This window comes from Pyxicephalus adspersus, chromosome 2 (genome assembly GCF_032062135.1).
Source record: "Pyxicephalus adspersus chromosome 2, UCB_Pads_2.0, whole genome shotgun sequence".
Taxonomy (NCBI): Eukaryota; Metazoa; Chordata; class Amphibia; order Anura; family Pyxicephalidae; genus Pyxicephalus; species Pyxicephalus adspersus.
Genome location: NC_092859.1, coordinates 39,663,029 through 39,670,310, shown reverse-complemented (window position 1 = coordinate 39,670,310; position 7,282 = coordinate 39,663,029). Strand labels below are relative to the sequence as shown.

The 7,282-nt window shown below is 40.8% G+C and overlaps 1 protein-coding gene across 3 annotated transcripts in view; it reads left to right on the top strand.

Annotated features, from left to right (window-relative positions):
• The window catches only part of LOC140323449 (zona pellucida sperm-binding protein 4-like), a 53,866-nt gene that overhangs the window by 4,703 nt on the left and 41,881 nt on the right, over positions 1-7,282 (top strand). The gene's annotated exons all lie outside the window — the stretch shown is intronic.

Here is a 7,282-nt window from a genome sequence, read left to right as displayed (position 1 = left end):
GTATGCTGATGACACTAATGTATGCTGATGACACTAATGTATGCTGATGACACTAATGTATGCTGATGACACTAATGTATGCTGATGACACTAATCTATAGTACTGTAAGCCAAAGGAGGATATGAGACTGCCGAGAGAGGAGGTGCACAGAGAAAAGAGAACCGGTCCAAGGACTGACCCTTGGGGAACACCAACAGGGAGGGAAGTGGGCAAGGAGGATTTACTATTGAAAGGATCTGTCAGACAGATAGGAAGCAAACCAAAAAGAGTGTCACTGATGACAATGGAGCGAGTGATTTGTATGAAAAGGGGGTGATCAACAGTGTCAAAAGCAGAGGAAGGAGCAGGGAAAAATTTGCCCTGAGACTTGGGTCTGATGAGGTCACTGGCCACTTTAGTAAGGGCCGTTCTGTAAAATGGGCAGCTCTAAAACCAGACTGTAGAGAGATGGTGGTCAGGTAATCGGTGAGTCTTTTGTTGACAAGCTTTTGAGAAGTTTGCAGACATATGGGAGAAGAGAAATGGAACTGGAGGGGTCCAGTGAGGGTTTCTTTAGGATATGGAGAATTATGGCATGTTTGAATGTGGAGGGGTATTTACCAGTAGGAAGGGAGAGGTTAAATAGTTCAGTTAGGGCAGGGGCCAGGGTGGAGAAATGGGCATGGAGTAGATCAGAGGAAACTGGGTCAAGCGGACAGATAGTAGACAGAAGTTGATGATGAGAGAAGAGATTCTATATGGCCAAATTATCTAGTGCAGTTTGGATTGCTTAACAATATTGTAAGCCTGTTTACTGCTTGTCTCAAACGCACTTCACTAAACCAGTGAAAATAAATGAAATATGAATACATGTAGTTTTACTTGTAAATGCATGTTTGTGCACTATAAAATTTACTAATCTCTTTTTCTGTGGCATAGACGACCTGGCTTCTAGTCCTTTCATGCTTTGGCTAATAGGAACAGCAGTTGTTGGCTGTGTCTTGGCAGTTATCCTTGTTGGTTCTAGCCTGTACAGAAGATGGAACAGAGTTGAAAAGGAACAGCAGTTGTTGGCTGTGTCTTGGCAGTTATCCTTGTTGGTTCTAGCCTGTACAGAAGATGGAACAGAGTTGAAAGCAAAACAGAAAATTGTCCATTGACCTCTGTAAATGCTTAATAAAATGAGCTGTTTTTCAAAATATTGTGTGGTTCTGTCAATGATAATGGAGTCTCATGTACAGCTTCTGTCAAATTTAAAACTGAGGTGTTAAATAGGTGAATATGATAGTTTCCAGCAGTACAAGGGAGTGAGGTTCTTGCTTCTACTAGGCACTCCACAACTGGGACACCCCAGCTATTACTTCACAGGTGACACAACCTGAAATTGGCCCAGATGGAGATGCCAGGCAGCAATTTAAATAGGCACAGATCTATGCAAGATGAAGTCTTTTGGGGGCATAACACATCTGACACTGGGGAACAGAAGGGACAATGTAGGACTTTGTCCACATATGCATTCTATCAAGACTTCTATGTTTTGGGAGCTGGGTAACTTTTAACTTGGGTGGTTGAACAGTGAAAATAGTTTTTACAGGAAATGGTAAGCAAGAATATACAGAATGGGAACTCTCTGGGTGCATGCTTCTGACACAGGATGGTAAAGTACACATTAGTTCGGAACCCATCTGTCATAATACAACATTATGTGCAAGCTTGCTGTATTTAATGATGGTGAGGTCCCCCTGCTTGCCCAAGTACCTTCTGGATGGGTGAGAGTTTGTTCTGAGCAAATGGCCTATGTTGACCAGGTGGTTCTAATGACTGGGCCAGAGCCAGGACCTCAGCGGTGCATGGTCTTGAATGCAATGACCCCCCCCCCCCCCCCAGGTGTTTGGCTGGCACAGCCTATTGGTGTCTATAAAGGTATCTCATATTTTTCATTAATGAGAAAACTGTCAGTCTATTTACCACTTACTTTCTTCCTATTCTGTAACCAAGTCTTAGGTGACATGTGGCTGTTGGATTTCTGTTGCTTCAAATACAAAAAAATGTCCTTGTTGTGTCAGGAGAACAAGTGGCACATTGGACACACACCATTACATTTTTTCCTGTGTGTGAGACTTTTAAATGTTACAAGGGCACTGAAATGTCCCTGTAAAATAATATAGATCTAGGTTCTCTGCCCTATAACTTACAGTATCTTTTGTACAGTGCTCCATACCTGTGAATTATAAGTAGCCATGTTCTTGCTACTTTTAGGCATTGAATTTTAAGTGGTGTGGGTGATCATTGTGCAACACAGACTTGGGCTATATACACACACATGTAATTGTTGTTGTTGGAAAAGATCTTTTGCGATCCTTACTAATGACTGCACAATGCATGAAAAATGTTGTACATACAGCACTATTCTGCTCTATGGGGAAGTGGAGAATGACGGAGCAGCACCCTGCTGTGCTTCCCTTTCATTATGATCATTCATCATCTGTAAATGCGCCAGGACGGTCGCTCAGATGATGAACAATGAGCGTCATACACATGCAAGATTCTCATTCAATATCAGCCCTGAGCCAATTATCATCCAAGCACAATTTCACATGTGTGCGTAGCCCTAGGCAAGCAAATCGGTGGTTAATTACAGGCCATTTGCCATGATACACACCTAGGGCTACATCATAGGTTTAGAATGTGGGAAACTCTGGACATTCCATTTCATACTTGCTTTGGGTGAATCTGGACTGCTCCTCTCTGTACACTGTTTCATCCAAAATTCTTCATTGTGTCCCACTGTGCAGTACATTACACTAACTGGTCTGCCCAGTTCTGTACTCTAAATAATGTAGAATACATATGTGCTTTGCATGACCAGGGTAGCTCGGACCTTCCAGCCCATCCTTCACCACCACCACCATCAGAACCTCCCCCTGAACCCCACCTGCTTACCAACCACTCCCCCACCATTAAATACCCAAACACCAATCTTAGATTTAAATTTGCTGACAAACAGCTGTTTATTTAACCACCATTAAATTAAAAATTCAAGTAATTAACAAATATCCAATAATAAATGACAAATACATTTTACACTTGCAAGCATACAATAACATAACAAAACTCCAATAATTATTCCTATTAAATTAAACTGGGATTGTACAACACCACCATAATACATTGACTAACCTAATTAACCAATAACCTAATTCCCCCTTTTAAAAATAACCATAACAACAATATCCACAATGCTTTCAAACTCCAAACTCCCGGTTATACACCCAAACAACCAGGCTGCACCCAACAGGACTTCCAACATCTCTACCTTGGCCCCTAGCTGCCCAGCACCGCCTCAGGAGCCATAATCATCCGTTCACCATAAGGGGGGAGACCCCACCAAAGAGAATCCCCCTATGCCAAAATCCACCACTTTTCCAATGCACTGGATCCCTGCCTTCCAAGACCCCAACCGCTAAGACAAACCCAAATACCAAATTCTAACTATAACAGGGGTGGGTGGGCCCAGAACTTTTTCTTCCAAAAGAGTGCCCAGAACTTTTTCTTCCAAAAGAGTGCCTCCCACTTCTGTCCAGCCCCTTTTAACTCATCCTATTCCTAATACCCTCCTACCCCACACTCCACACTACCACAGCCCCTCCTAGCATTACTTTAATTTATTAACCCCCTAACACCCCTGGGCTACGCCTCGCACTACGTCATGTAGGCCCTCTGCTTAATTTCTTACGGCTACAGGCCTCTCTAGGAAAATTGACCTATTAATAGTAACAGTAAGTCCAATCCACTCCACTCAAGTCCACTCCCCTGCTTTTCAGTCCACTCAAGTCCACTTCACTTAACTGCACTCTTGTTCAGTTCAGTCCACATCACTCCACTCAAATCTAAACAAGTCCACTTAAGTTCACTACACTCAAGTCCACTTAAGTCGACTCCACTCCACTTACGTCCGCTCAAGTTCAGTCCACTCCAGTGAGTTAAATGAAACTGCCCATCACCTTATTGTTGTTCTTTAATCATAGTATACCTGGGCTCACTACCATAGCTACTACTGTATTCCACTCCAGTTCGGTTAAGTCCACTTCACTCCACTTTTGTCCAGTCCACTTCACCTCACTCCATTTGAGTCCACATCACTTAGGTTCACTCCACTTCAGTCCACTACACTTCACTACAAAAAAAGAATCAGTATAGCATTGCCTTGCTGTGCAACAGCATTAATGTCCCTCTTTGCTGATGATAACTCCGGTTAAATATCTGAAACTGCAAAAATTAAAGTTGCTATTGATTTTTAAAGGATGCTTCTCATAATCTATATAGAAATGCTTTGTGTTTCAGTCATCAAAAGGATATTTTTTTTGATGCATCACCTAGAGTCATCCTTATACAAACCTGTGAAATAATAAACACAAATCACCTAAAGATTATCAGCTACAAATGAGTTAAATGAAACTGCCCCTCACCTGATTGCTGTTACTATCACAGTACACCTGGGCTCACTACCATAGCTGTCCAATCACTTTACTGATTCAGCATATAAATAGTGAATTTCAGCTAGTGCTGGTATTGGTAGCTGCTGGAAAGATGGTGTTGGCTCTTGTAGGGGTGCTTTGGCTCTGTGGTTTTGTGGCTGGTGGTTTGGATTCTTGGGATGATCCATCCCGCTTGCGCTGTGGGTATGATTACATGCAATATTCTCTTCCTTCTGTTCTGGATGATGCAGCCTTTGTGCTATCTGTTATAGGTGAGTAAAAGTAGCATTTACTGTTTTTCTAAAATAAATGTTACTTGTTTTTTGTGGATCTATCATTGTAGATAAGTCTTTATAGTAAAGGAATATACTGGTTAGACTATAGAATGAGCTTTACATGAATGGGATCAGGGTCCTATTAGACAGCAGTGCAGGGTGTTTAATATACAGCAACATCTTTAACTTTTTGTAAATGAGTAGTTGCATCTCCATTGTTATAAGACTTTACTGTGGGGAGGACTTTCAGCCATCCCAAGACTTGCCAACCCCACACCTTTCTACCTCTGTATGGATTTGGGGGTCATAGTTCTATGCTTGTGCTATAACTAGCATGCTGAGGTCTTGGCTTTAATGCTTGATTCTGGAACACAAATGATGCATACTACATGTAAAGCTTAGATTGCTAATACATCTAAAGTATAGATTGATGCAAAACTTGTATGTATGTATGTATGTATATGGCAACAGGCATGGGTCTAACCTTTCTCTGTTCTATTTAAAACTAAAGTTTTACATTTAGATAAGACCTAATGTTATCTTCAATCCCTAATACCTTGTCCTTTCTAAATTAAAAGGGTATCAGAATAAGAAAAGAAACGCATACCAATACCATTGTTCAGGGGCCCTAAGCCTGCAGTTGTCTAGCAAATTCTAAATGTTTTGTGCATGCAACTTTAATTTTTTTTTTTTTTTTTTTTTTTTTTTTTTTTTTTATTAAGATTCTAATGGAAAACCTCACAATCTGCATAATAGCTCAGCCTGTGGCACATGGGTAGGACAGCATTCTGATGGCTCTATAATGGTTACTGCTTCATTTAATGGCTGCTTTGTCAAAGAACAGGTAAGCTAGTAAAAACGGAAGTAACTGAATTGCCTCATAGAAACCCTTCTGGTAGCAATGGGAAAGGATAAGAATGATGGCTGGTCTTGAGGTCCAGATTTTTAGCTGAGCTTCAGTGTGGCCTGCATTTCTTTTGGATTATATTGTAAAACAAAGGTGGGCTCCTTACATTTATCTATTGAAAAGTTTGTGACCTAAATGGAAAACATTGAAAAAAAAATGGTTGAACTGTCTTCTGTTTGTGTGCCTTCATTTCCAGTTCATGCTGAATAAGTTCTCAATATGGAGAATATTGGCAATAAAACTATGTCCTTCACTGGGGGGATTTCCCTGTTGCTGGACATCAGGGTGTGGAATGGGTGCTTTGACTAAAGGGACCCACAAATTTTACACTTTATCCCCAAGTTTTTGACTGATTGCCTGAAGGACTCGTCTTTTGTAGGAAATGGTAATAAAATGTCTTTCCCACTGACTCTAACCTAAAGATATCATTTTAACATGATGATCAAAGCAGTATCTGACTTCTGTTGCCCTCAAATCTGATGTCTGAATTGGATACTCAGAAAAGTTTCTAATTTGAATAGACATGTTCTAAAATCTACTACTTTTATAGTTTGCTTAAAGGAAACTAAAGGTTATCATCCAGGGAAGTGGATATTGGACAAAGAGGTTAAAGTGTGTGTGTGTGTGTGTGTGTGAATGATGAGGCTTCTATTTCTAGCAACTTCTTAATGTCTAATCTGGCTTTTATCTGATTTCAGGAAGGGGAACACATAATGACCATGAGTCTAGAAGAAGTTCTGAGTGATGGAAAACCCCAGTACCACAAAAAGGATCTCAAGTGCCCACTTCTTCCAGGTGAACTTTGGCTAAAATGTGGATTTGATTACTGAAGCCTTCTAAGTGGGGAAAATGACAGCAGACACAGATCTGGGGTGCATTACATGAATGTGAATCTTGCATCTTGTTTCGGTACTTTGCCTTGCTTTGCTTGCATTTTTTTACCTGTTTGGGCCTATATATTAATGAATTCCAGCTGGTCTTGCCTACCACATGACAAATCATTGGCCAACTAACACCCCATTTGTTGGGATTACATACCATCTCTGCTGAATTGCAGTTTGTCAAGAGGACAATTAACATGAAATGGGGAGGGAGGGGTGTGTACAGCATTTCACAAATTGCTGCCTTGTACTAACTATAATTTCTCCAAAGCAATGGATGCTCCCAGTGTTGATGAATGTGCTGCTATCCCAAGAGCTGACCGTATTCCATGTGCTAACACAAGTGTATCCAGAGAGCTTTGTGAAAGTGTTGGATGTTGCTACGCCCAATATGACCCTGGAAGTCTCTGTTACTATGGAAATAAATGTAAGTTTTAGTAGCTTAAAAATTTTAGATGCCTGCGTATAAAGGCTTATCTTGTCCCAAAGTATCTGAGATTTGCTGGAGGTGCACATTGGATAACTTTCTGTTGAATACAAAATGATTTTCCTGAAGCTTTGCAAATGTCCCCCCATGTAAAAGCTTGTGTGGGCCTCTGCTAACTTTAAAACGTGGTATGGTAATGGACAAGTCTAATCTCCCAATCTATTATATTTTAAAGATAAGGTATTTTCTTAGGAGGTTATGATGCAAAATTACAGGGGGTAAACAATTAATCCAGGTGCAGCAATGTGTGTTAGTGGGGCTAACAAGCATGTTG